We start from the raw sequence: 11,105 nt of genomic DNA, 5'->3' as shown, positions 1-11,105 counted from the left end.
ATGACATCCCCCATTTTGGACTCTGTGGTGTCATTGCGTCAAAGGTCAATGCTGTCAAGCCAGAATGTCACTGGCCAATGATTTCAATTTGCGTGTCAAAATTCACCACATTTGAACCCTACACTCAAACACTGTTCAAGTTACTTCACTGTCCCTCGCTGAATCCACTAATCTTGGCCATTACATTAACATTTTTTTAATTTGGCCCAACATTTTACTGTTGTAAATGCTGATGTCACCAAGTCATATGGCCCAATCCATGCATGTAGTGCTGCAGTGATGATACAACAGGTTTAACCCATGGACTGTGTAAAATAATAGACATAGCTACAGTGACGTCACCTATTGGTTCGTGGACTCCCATTCTAAAGCCTCGAATTTGGGGTTTTGGCTGTCACCATCTTGGATTTCTGAGCCAGAAGTGACCAAATGTGTGACCAGTGTGCAGGTAGCCCTAACGCTAGCTGCTAGCTTGGTTAGCACAGTGCATTTACAGCTATGGTTAACTACGGTAATGCTAATGCTAATTTTTGCTTGCAGAGAACAGACTCAAAGACATTAATACTTAATGTACTTACTGGAAAACATGAATATCCCAGAATTATAGGGTCTTTTAGTACAACCAAATGCTGAACAAAACTTTTTATGACCACCTGAATGTTATAATTAACTTTTAACTTAATATTTTTAGACTCTTAGTGGAAGCCCAGGAAGGGTGGGGGATGTAGGGATGTTGGACAGTCAGGGTGGGAAAGGGGTAGGGCATTTGGGGGCAAGCAGTTGGTTCAGCCACGATAAGGAAAGCCAATACTGTACGTGAGAGACAGAGAGTACAAGAGAGATAAAGACCTGTGATGACTTATTCCATAAAGGACAGACTGGGAGGAAGGAGAATCCATGAACGCACACACGCGCACACACACACACATACACACACAGATTGATTTAGGCGAGTGGTTGAAAGAGAGAGAGGACGGGCTGTAAGGTGATGGACGCTTATGGTGGATGTCCACATTATTGTTCTGGCAGAGCAATCTTCTCCAATCTTGGCTCTGCGTAATAGAGGCACAAGAGATACCAGGTGTTGTTACCTTCTCCATTCGGAAAGGCAGGGCCACACGCCAGACTGAATTGGATGAACATTTTATTGTTTGGCCTGCATTCGGCTGAGTTACCGCTATAGGGCCCCACTGTTTGCAAAAACCCCAAGGACAAAGAGGAGAAAAAAAACAAAGAGGGGTGTCAAAAATGAATAAGAGGAAAGACATGGAACCCATTGACCATCATTTCTATGGGTAATAATTATAAAACTGAATAGAACCCGGACAGGGCAAGAAGCATGATCGGTCCACAAAGGTTTTAATCAAGCCTCAAGGTTAGCCAAACTAATTTGTTAGAGTAAACAATAGTATAGAGTAAATGTATTACCCCGACTGTCTACTTTAAACATCCATCACAGTTCAGACCAACTTCCTGCCTTGAAGTTTGGACTTTGACTAAAGCATAGTTGTAGTTTTACACAGTTTTCATTGCAGTCTGAGAATGCTGCCAACTTTTCAAGTACTATTTTTTGTATTTTGGTGACTACAGTATAATGTAGTCTCACAGAAATACATGAAATGACCACAACCTCTTACGACTGCATTATGTGGTGGTTGCATGTATTGTGATAAAATTGCATAGTAGCAGCATGGTTGGGTTCAGGTACCAAAACTACTTGGTTAGGTTTAGAAAAAGATTGTGTTAAAATAACTACAGTGTACTTATGTTCTATACGTAACGAACTTGAAGTGATATAAGTACACCGTGTAACTCTATGTAACTACTAGGGAAGCATTGAAATTCTGGGCCGATATGTATTACTATTGCCCATAACAATTTTTGGCCAAAAGCCAATACCGATACCAATACAGATTTTGTTTTTCAGTGTTGATGCTTATCTAGTTTTTGTTGTTTTTTATTGCCTCTTTTTTTGTCAGGAAAACAAATTAATCATCTTTTTGAAAGTAATTCAGCATAACGGTGAAGATCTCTGGTTATCCCAAAACAGGTTTGCCATTGTCACAGGAATGAGGGGACTCCATTACTCTTGAACTAAGGTGTTTATCCTGCGCAAAACTGACATGACACAGCAGAAAAAAATGGCCGTCAGTGAATGACATGTTGTTTGCCGTTAGGCTGATGGCAGTAACCAAGGCAAATATCTGCCTGTACTGATGTGCAACCGATAAGTCAGTCCATCCACAGTGGTCTTCTGGGTGAAAGTACTGTGTTTGTTTGACCCATCTACCACCATGACCTACTCCTTACATGGATTTTATCACTCTTTATACTGCCTATGGGGTCGTAATATCAACCTTCACCCATTGCCTGACATTTTTGAGCCAAGGAATTCATGTTTGGATTCTAATTGACTTTCCATTGGCATTCTGTCTTTGGTGTTGGCACGTAATCTTAACACAGTACGTGCCACCAACACAGAACAGGATGTTAAGAGGTCATGGTCATTTCCCATATTTCTGTGAGTTCAGGTTGCTACAGTGTTAGACATGACGGCTGCCAAAACTGCGAGGATAAGTTGTTATAACCTTGAATCGTCCTTTTGATAAAATATTTTGCCCTCAGTAACGTTCACGTCTCAATCAAACATGCAGATGGCTCTTAATTTGGCGAAGCGCTTTTAATAACACAGTGATTACACACTCCTCAATCACTCAGCATGATTGCATGAGAGCATTTTTTCGACCAATCCCACAACACATCCAGCCAGAAACAAAAAGAGCGTGAGACAAATAAAAAGGCTGTGGGTGCGGTGGAGGGGTTTATATAGCACACAGGGATTGGAGATCATCAGATTAATAACCTTCTCTTTTATTAAGAAAACAGTATTATTGTGTTTGGTCATCTGAGCATGACAAAACAAGCCAATACAGTGACTGCTGCAGAGCTGATTATTGTCCATTATGTTTGTTTGGAGGACTTTGGTCAGACCCAAAAGGATTAGAGCTGATTTAGAGACTGAAAAGGGGGATTTGGAGGAGTGTGTGTGTGTATTTGTGTGTGCATGCGTACAGAAACTGTTGCTGTGAAAGTGTGAAGCAAACACTTTGACTCTTTAGAACAAGACCCAGAACAGGGAGCGTGGTGCCTTGTTGCCTGGTGACTCCGTTGCTAGCCGCATTGGCGATACAATAGGATAATGAAATCTCTTGCTGTTCCAACTCTCCAGGCTACAGCACAAACAGAGGAGAGGAAAAAAAAATTAACACTTGAGTTCATTGTAGCTTGTTGGATTACGACTCACTTAATAAAGCCTTTCCTTTGTGAAGGAATAATAGCGCGGGACATTATACGTGAAGAAAGAGGGGAATTGTTCCCACCGGCACTTCTGCAATTACCATAAAAGTTGCCACTGCTTTAGCGTGTCCTCGTTTTTTGATTGATCGCTTCAAAACCCAAACACAGACAAAGACAAGCAAGTGTGTTACAAAAAGATTTATTGTCATCATAGCTCAGTGCCAGAGGCCACGGCGAAGATGGTTCGCAGCATATGATAATCCTCTGAAGGCCTCCTCCTCTGCGTTCTCGCCTGTCATTAGTGAAGAGGCCTTCTCCCACAGGCAGGTCACCTCAAGGAAGGTGTGAGGAGAATCTATTACAGCCACTGTCATGTTCTTTCTCAGGGACAATCACAGACTCTGACCCCCCTATCCTCCTCCTCTTATGCTGTCCAGTTTTTTCCTCATTTCGTCGTCCTCTCTTTTAACTCACCTCCACTGTGCTCACCTTTTACATTTTGCTCTCTTATTCTCCTTGCTTACACTTAAGTTCCCTCGCCTCCTACTCTCCTCCTCTCACTCGTCTTTCACCTTTTCTCTACTCGTGTGAAGAAAAAATCTAGAATCCAAAATTACATTTTCAGACGTGGGATTCAATCCCTCGCCGTTTGGCTACCAGGAAGCCCCAGTTCAGTCTCCCAACCTGCCATGTTGACAATTACCGTGAGTGAGGACGACAACAGCAACTAGAGAGAACACATGATTAACTATACCCAGGTCTGCAGAGATAGAGGGAGAAACAAAGACGGATAGCTGGTCGTGTTTGGGAGATTTGGTGTGTGTTGTTGTGTGTGTGCATGTAAAAGCACAGTCCCCGTGCTTCTAATTAGCTGATGTGTTCATTAGCTCCGTCAAGAGATTAGACGTTCAGTCAATCATGGCGGCAGACTGAAACGCATCTGTTAACATCCCTTTCTCTCGTGATTACACATTCTCTTAAAAGAAATTTTTAAAAAGTCAAGGCTTAAAAATCATTGTTTGGCTCCTTAACTTCTCCAGCATCACCTTGGCACCTACATTTTTTTTTTCTCTCGTTAAAGCCCGCGCAGCATTGTTTCCTTCCCACACATCATTCATAACCTTGAGGAACCAGGGAGAAATAAGAGACTCCTAGCACTTAAATTCAAAAGAGGGATGTTTCAATAGCATTGGCAGGGAAGAGGAAAAAAGAGATGTGGCCCTCATGTATCCATGGTTACCTTGGCTTTATTGCTGTTTGTCTTGGGCAGCAGATGCAATAAAAGTGCTGGGAGAGAAATGAGTGGGTAAGGGGTGTAATTGCAGAAGAAGGTACCACACACAGGTGTTAGGGGGGTATCAGGAGGCGGGGAATGACCCCGAAACCCTCTCTGCTCTCAAACTCTTAAAAATCTGGTTTATAAGGGTCTCATTAGCTGTGATTGGACGGCCCCCGAATGTGCATGTACATCATATTTTAGTTTTCCAATTAAGTTGCCGAGCTTTAGGACTCTCAGGTATGCCATTAAAAAAAGGGCAAATGTAAAATTAAGTGTCTCTCGCAGCGGGCTTGATCAGGCTTGGCCTCATTCGTGGAATAATGAAATATGGAGGTGGTAAGTCATGCGTGGATAGAGACTGAGAGGGAAAATATAGGAAAGAGGAGGGGAAAAATAATTGTGCAGATGCAACCATTTGTAGGTGCGAATTCCAACACAATCTCGTCCTAAATTTCTACATATTGCTGCTTTGTCAGTGGACTTTCACTTCAACATATCAAGTGCTAGATGTACTCCAGTTGATGTTCCAGGATGCCACAACCAATGTTGGGACATCGGCAAAACCATGTGGCTAGGTTTGGACAAAAAAAAAAGCACATGGTTAGGTTTAGGAAACAAGATCACGTGGCAACCAAGGATATCAACAGAAGCACAGGGTTAGGTTTAGACAACAAAAGCACATGACAACAAAAGATATTAAGAAAATCACAGGGTTAGCTTTAGGCAAGAAAAGCATGTGACAAGTAAGGATATCAACAAAAGCACATGGTTAGGTTATGAAAAAAAAAAACTTGTGGTTTGGCTCTACATTCATACAGGAAGCACCTGCCTCTCAGATGAAAGGCCAGGGTTTGTTGGACCCATCCACATCTCCTCCCTGCTGCCTCAGAGGGACTTTCCAGCACCCTATATTACCTTATTACTGGCAGTGTTTAAAACTGACGCTGCCCGGCAGCGTATCATGCTGTCACAAAAGGTGGCTTTTGGTGTTGGTGTCTGACACTAAAATCACTGACAAAGCTGCAGTATTTGATGACTTCAGAATGAGAACAGGCTGGACATTCCTGGTGTTGCCAGGTGTCTTGCACATTTAGCTATTTACCGCGCGCTTCCCTTTTTCTGGCAGTGCACACAAAAGGAGGTATCAATCCCACCTTCTGTCACCCGCCTCATTTTTCCACGTCGTCTCTTTTTATAATCGCTTCTCCACCGAGGACCCGGAGTGTTAAATGAAATAAAGACAGGAATTCATTCACACCTCTGCGGTCCTGGCGGGGCAGCGAGGAGGGAAAGGGAGGCACATTATCTCCCGTGGTGTGGCCGCCTCAGATAGATGGCCCACTGGGCTAGAAGCTGATACACACACAAATCAGCACACACTTGGCTCGGGCATAGGAGGATTGAACACTCAGATGTTGTTTGCCGATGAAATGATGCTGTTTAGAAGAGACATTTGGAGAAAATGGCACTGAGAGGCAGGGCTGTGGGGGTTGGAGGAAGAGATCAAAAGGGTCCGGCAAATCCCCCCCATACTTCGATGTTCTGAAAGGCTATAAATCATTGAGAAGGCACCGTAGCACCACCCCCCCTACATACACATATATGTGTCCCTAGCTCACAGTAGATGTGAGGTTAAATTTTTGAAGTGTCCCATGATGTGCCACTTTTGAGCTGTATAATTCTACAGTTTGTGAAGTCTTCACTCCAGTTGCTGCATGTCATTGACATTTCCGGCATTCTGAAATGACAGATGAATAGTGATAGCCTACACAACAGGGAATATGAGGGGAAAAAAACGTAAAAGTCAACACTGAGTGAAAGATAGACAGGCTCACACTATTAACACATTGGCACATAAAAGCCTCTACTGTCACAACCGGCTGGTAGCAAGTTATTGTTCTGGTGCTGGCTCATCAGGGAGAGTGTTTCCTTTGGGGAAGGACACCCATGGGAGCCTCAGGAGAAAGCATGATGATGACACACACGGTGCACATCATTCAGGCACAACCCCCCTGGGGCCTGTAACTTCCTGATTTCGCACCAACAAATTTGCCAGTGACAAGCAGTCTATTCCACAGTGTGAGGAGTGTTGTCTTGTACTGAACTGTGATTCTTTTAATTTAAAAGAGGGGAGGGCTTCCATTTGAAAAAAATCCCTAAAGACAAAAAGTCAGACTTGAAACCAGTGTTCAAGAAATTCATGAAAAAAGATTTTTCATGCATTCACAAGCTGTATAAATAAAAACACTCACTGACAATTCATTATATAATAAATGCTCATTAATGTACTCTATAGTGCACAGTACTTTGACATTTGGGGCTGATGAATCATCATCATGTTATGTCATCACTGACTGCAGTGTCACATAACTGCCATTTTCATCTAATTGAATAGATTAACATAAGATTGTGAGACTGTGAGCAAATTACGGCCTTCCATTATCACCACTTTCACTCTATCATTAGAATATTTTTTAAAGATTGTAGAAAACACAGATTTAACACTTAGAATTTTAGATGCACAAAATCACTGAAAGTATATAGAATAATGCACTGCATAGTAAAAATGGTGCGATTTTAACATGACCTTAAGTTTGTTTTTTCAAAAATTCACCTTTCATCTATCACTTTTGTATAGCAGGTGTTCATTAAAGTGGAGAAGTTTGCAAATGTTATCAGTAAAAAATGTATAGCTGGAAAGAAAATATTGCTCCATAGTTTCTACATTTATCCAAAATCAACCCAGAGGCTCTAACAGTGAGCTGCTGAATCTTTTATATGATTTTGTTTTTACAAAGCATAATCTTTTGGCCAGCTCACTTTTAGCAGCACATGCTACAGAATTTTAGTTGTTAAATGTTTCTTGCTAAAGTAGTGCTTGGGATTCCTGACTTTTTGTAACATTAACAATTCATCAAAAACCCTAATGCGTTAATGCATTTGTTCATTTTGCACTTTTACTGGGTGAGTTTCCTTTTCAATCTTAGCTTCGGGAGCGCACCTCTAAGTCAAGTACCATTGCGTATGTAGAAAAATGATTGTAACTGAAAATCACCTTGCCAGTTTTTCCCCTTGCCAAAATTAGGCCTAACTTTGGAGCATTATTTAGCGCCCTTCCCGACAAGCTAGCATGACATGGATGCCTTAAGTCTCGGGGATACTTTCCGTATAGAAAGTCCACAGACAGCCACATGGACAAAATTCTATTTGTAGTACAGTTGTTCCTATCAGCCCCCAGCAGTTCACAGTAGGGCTTGGAGCAAGGTGAGCTTCCTGTCCTCCTCCTGCCGACATCAGGTGAAAACTAAGAAACAAAGAAGATGTTGCTCGGTCTGGAGTGAATGTCTGTCAAACATCCGACTTGAACCTAGCATTACAAGGGTGAAGCAGCAGCTGCTGGCTTGACCTCAGTGTTTTTGACTGGATTTGAGTGCTGAGCACTGTCGGCGTGCTTGCTATGAAGATATAGTATGTGCCGTCACAAAAATGAGCTGCACAAAATTAGCAGAGGGGTCCTTGCAGACCCTCATGGACATGAGTGGATGACAGTATTTACGTCATGCACACCAAAACAGACCTTCATGGATACAGAGACGTAGAAACTATGAATAAGACGTTGTGTAGTTTACCACGATCTTTGTGCTAGTAATGTCGGCATCCAATTATTTACACTAAGAGGGGGGGCCATTGGGGTCCCAGCAATTGTGTAAGTGTGGCTATGGCCACCCCAGCCCCTCCTTGGGGACGCCACTGGGACTGGATAGCTGCAGCACTCTGCATCATTTACATGAAAATGTACATACGCAAGTTGTATCTTACAATGCGACAGTTATCAGGGCTAACGACGTAATCTCTCAGTCTGAAGGAGTGTTCAACAAATTGAAGTGGAAAACTGTCGGTCCAATTATTTAGCCGAGTCTGAGCAGGTGCCATTACCAGCCACTGCATTGATCGCTTCAGTTCTCTTGCAGATATCAAATCAGACAAACATCGGCATAGCAGGCATACAAATGAGATGATGAAATGTGTCGGCGCATCAAAATGTTGGAATTTGAGCAGTGGCAACAGAAACCATTCGGGTCAATCCAAATAAGCTTTTGTCATTGATTGACCCGGGGAAAAAAAAAGGAGATTTTACTTTCAAATGAAATTGAGGAGGGAGAGTGAAAGACACAAGATGCTTTAAAAACCTCTCTTGATTCATTAAAAAGTCTCTGTCACCAGAGACGAGGGGGAATAGGATTAATCTGTGCTCTCAGTGTGTGTGTGTGTGTGTGTGTGTGTGTGTGTGTGTGTGTGAGACACAGCTGAGTGATTCTCTTCATGTCTCTGAGGGGTAATTAGCTCTGGCGTGGCCTGTCGTTGCTCTACAGGCCTCTTCAGTCCCAGGACTTGGTTGACTGTGTCATCAGAGCCATGGAGCTCTGTCTGTGGGGAGAACAACATGCAGTGGACCTCTTTCTTTGGATCCTGAGGGGTCACTCTCAAATAATCAGTCTGTCAGCCCGCACTCTTTATGTTTCGTACTCCCTTGTGATGGTTCCAAGTGCCCTTGCTATATACTCCAACTGCTACACAACTCGCATTTTCTCTCTCTTTCTCTTTATGCCTTTCCTTTTCTGTCTCTCTTTTTCCATCATTTCCTCTCTCCCTCCTCTTGTCACTCATTCCCTTGTCTCCTTTTATTTCTCTTCTTCACGTACCTTCCTCTCTTTTCTTGCCGATTTCCATTCCTTTTCTTTTCTTCTTTCTTTTCTATTTTCTTCCATTTTTCTCATTTGCTTCATATTTTCCTTCCCTGTCCTTTGCTTGTACTTCTCTTTCTTTCCTTTCCTCTCTTTACTTCCCTTTTCCTTTTATTCCCTTTATTTTATTTCACTTGTTTTCTCTCTTTTTCTTTTCTTTTATTTCTTCTCTGTCTCCTTTTCTGTTTTTTCATATTTTCTTATTTTTAGGTCTTTTTTTTTTTTTACATTTCATTACGCCTCCGCTCTGGCGATAGTTGTAGAATGCCTTAAAGGGAATTCCTTCAAATTTTGCACAAATGTCTTCTTGAACTCAGTGATAGACTGATTAGATTTTGGTGGTCAAAGGTCACTGGGACCTTGTATGTGTCATTATTGTGAATGCGATATTTAATATACTCTATAATACCTCATTACAAGCTGTGCCAATGATACCAAATGGTATTCACTATCGTTCTCTTAAATTGACGTAGTCGTCTCTCCCCCACGTCTCATTTGGAAGTGTAGTAAATTTTGAATCTGTGCTGCCAGGGGTAAGATACATGTGAAGCATCCATGTTTTCACAGACATGGATGTAAACTGTAACTGCAGTTTCACTGGTTCGTGGAAGCATACAACTAGAGCTTTGATTCTTTACCCAAAGATGGTTGGGCCCAACTCAACCTGCCGGGTTCGGACCAGGCCAGGCTGCCCTCGGGCTTGAATCAGGTTGGGTCCTCGCCAAAATAACATTTATTCATTACGTTTTTTATGAAACTGTTGTGAACTGTCTCATGCCTAAATGGCACATTGGCAGTTTTAATGGACTGAATCAAGACGGAAAGAGAGAGAAAGGGGTGGAGAAAGATGGAAAGTGACGAAACACGTTAAGAAACGGAGGAGAGAGAGAGAGAGCAGGCGAGAGAGAGATGGATAAACAAGAGAAAGGGGGGCTGCAAGGCAAATTGGTTGGCAGTATCTGCTTCTCCTTTCCCAGCAGTGGAAGACATGTAAATAACATGCAGTGGAGAGCGGTGATCATCATTGAAGCGCTGCATCAGCGTGCATACCAGACGCACCGAGGGGTACCACCTGCTGTGCTGAACCTGTCATGCACAAGATGACAGACAAACAGGAGGAAGAGAAGAAGGTGAAGTAGAGCGAGGGAACTCTCCAGCCCTTAGCTTGCAATGTATGCTTTAATATTTAAAAATATTTATTTCATTCAGTCATCTCCTTTCCTCTCCCTCATTTTCCTTTCTTCCCCATACTGTCCTTTCTGTTTAACCTTTGTGTGGGGAAATCACACCATCTTTCCCGCTGCAGCTTTCTCAACTCATATCATTGTCCTGTATAACACCAGTGATTCCTTTGTATAACAGACCCTCTTTTTTCATCCTTTCCTCCATCTTGTTCTCTTTTTCCATCTCTCCTTATTCATGACTCCTGTCATTGATTTTCCACAACAAGGAGCGTGAAGCCTATCAATATTTCTAGCTGAAGAAGGAAATCAATCAACAACGAGTGGTTAAAAACGAGAGCCCACTGGTTTATTATTAAAAAGCCAGTAGCTGCTGTTCACCCAGCCATCTCCTCATGTTCTGCTTGAGCCCGTGTTCACTAATAGCAGGTCCGTGACCGACCTCAATATAGGCGATCGATGCGCTGCCTTATGTGCTTAAAGAGATCTACAAGTGGAGAAAGTGCTGCAGCCATTGACGTGATGTCCAGACAAAATGTGCTTTGCACAGACACTTTGTAGATTAAGCTAAATGTAAACATGAAGTTTTTGTGTGGCCAACAT

This window comes from Plectropomus leopardus, chromosome 21 (assembly GCF_026936395.1).
Source record: "Plectropomus leopardus strain MGB_pleo_1.0 chromosome 21, ASM2693639v1, whole genome shotgun sequence".
Taxonomy (NCBI): Eukaryota; Metazoa; Chordata; class Actinopteri; order Perciformes; family Serranidae; genus Plectropomus; species Plectropomus leopardus.
The sequence above is the reverse complement of the archived record's forward strand: the minus strand, read 5'-3'. Positions refer to the sequence as shown.